Genomic DNA, 1,537 nt, shown 5'->3' with positions numbered 1-1,537 from the left:
CCGAAACAAAGAGGGGGACACTGTCCCTCCTGCCAGGCTGCTCCATAAGGGACACCGGGGTCACCTCTGCCAGCCAGCCCAGCTGTGCTGGCGGAGCATCCCCAGGCCGGCAGCTGCCTCTGCTTTCTGCCTGAGCTCGTCCCCTCTGCTCCCCCTGAGAGAGGCACAGCGAGGAAGGGTGGCTGGGAGCAGGGGAGGGGACAGCACAGGTGGCTCAGTGCCCAGCCCTGCTGGCTCTGACCCTGCTGGCGTCCTGCACCAAAGCTCCATGGCCACCCAGGCCTGGCACAGGGCTCTGGGCACGGCTCTGCCACCACCACCCCCAACAAGCTGCCCTTACACACCCCAGGCCAGGCTGGGGAGGGACAGGACAGGTGGGTGGCACTGCCCAGGCCTGGCACAGGGCGCTGGGGGATGTCACTCTGCGGCCGTGTCAAAATATCCTGGAGGCACAAAGCATCGTTTTAATGCAGGTGGAGAGGGGTTTTTGTGTCCTGTAAAAAGCAAAAATCAGGTCTACGCAGTGGAAAGGCCACAAACCCAGCTTGGGAGCCAAAATGCGTTTCTTACATAAAAATGTACAATTCTCAGTGATGTTTGTATCATTTCTCTACAGAAGGGTTTCGAAAGAACAAAACAAACTGATCTGTGACATTTGTGAGTGTGGCTATTTTAGAATTTTATTTACATAAGTGATTTTTTTCTTAAAGATGTTTAATAGTAATTCCTATAATAAAGTCCTGTTGTACTCTTCACACTGTACATATTTTTTAAACACTGTTTATTTTTCTACTCTTTACAGGGAGGAAGAAGAAACAAAGGGGGCTGGGGAGGGAAGGGGCAGCTCTAGCCCAGCTCCAGGAGATGCAAACACCCAAAATCTGCCCTGGTTTGCTGTTCCTGATGGGGCTGAATGTGTGTCCAGTGGTTTCCTCAATAACCCAGGAGCCATCCCTGGGGAAGCACACGGAGCATCCCCCTGCCTTGCAGGGACAGCACAGAACCCCCCTGTGCTGTGCCACCTCTCATTTCCCGGCAGGATCGGAGCTTTCCAGCTCGGGAACCTTCCCTGTGAAAGAAAAGCCTGGATAAAGTCAGGGCATTCTTGCCTTAAATGTCAAAAGCAGCGAAAGGCTGGAGGCAGCCCGGGTGCCCTGGGGAGCGCAGGGCCTGCCCGGGCAGCTCCCTCGGGAATTGCCGCTCTCCCTGCAGGGACCGGGGCTCTGCTCCCTCTGGAACTGCTGCTCTCCCTGCAGGGACCGGGGCTCTGCTCCCTCGGGAATTGCCGCTCTCCCTGCAGGGACCGGGGCTCTGCTCCCTCGGGAATTGCCGCTCTCCCTGGGCTCTGATCCCGGCCGGGGTTGCTGCCGGCCCTCGGTGTGCCGTGGAAGTGTGCTGCCCTCTTCCTTCGGCAGCCTGGGAGCGGGGATGGGACGGGATGTGCTTTCCTTCCTTGCCCTCGGTTCCCCAGCTGCACCCGGTGCCCGGGAAGGGCTGCCTGCAGGGAGGATGGAGCTGCTGGAGCGGCTGGGGCTGC

The 1,537-nt window shown here is 58.2% G+C and overlaps 1 protein-coding gene across 1 annotated transcript in view; it reads left to right on the top strand.

Moving 5' to 3' along the window:
* The window catches only part of MRPS23 (mitochondrial ribosomal protein S23), a 7,079-nt gene that overhangs the window by 1,454 nt on the left and 4,088 nt on the right, over window positions 1–1,537 (top strand). The gene's annotated exons all lie outside the window — the stretch shown is intronic.

Source organism: Geospiza fortis, unplaced genomic scaffold, assembly GCF_000277835.1.
Source record: "Geospiza fortis unplaced genomic scaffold, GeoFor_1.0 scaffold538, whole genome shotgun sequence".
Lineage (NCBI taxonomy): Eukaryota > Metazoa > Chordata > Aves > Passeriformes > Thraupidae > Geospiza > Geospiza fortis.
Note: the sequence above shows the minus strand (reverse complement) of the source record. Positions and strands in the feature narration are given on the sequence as shown.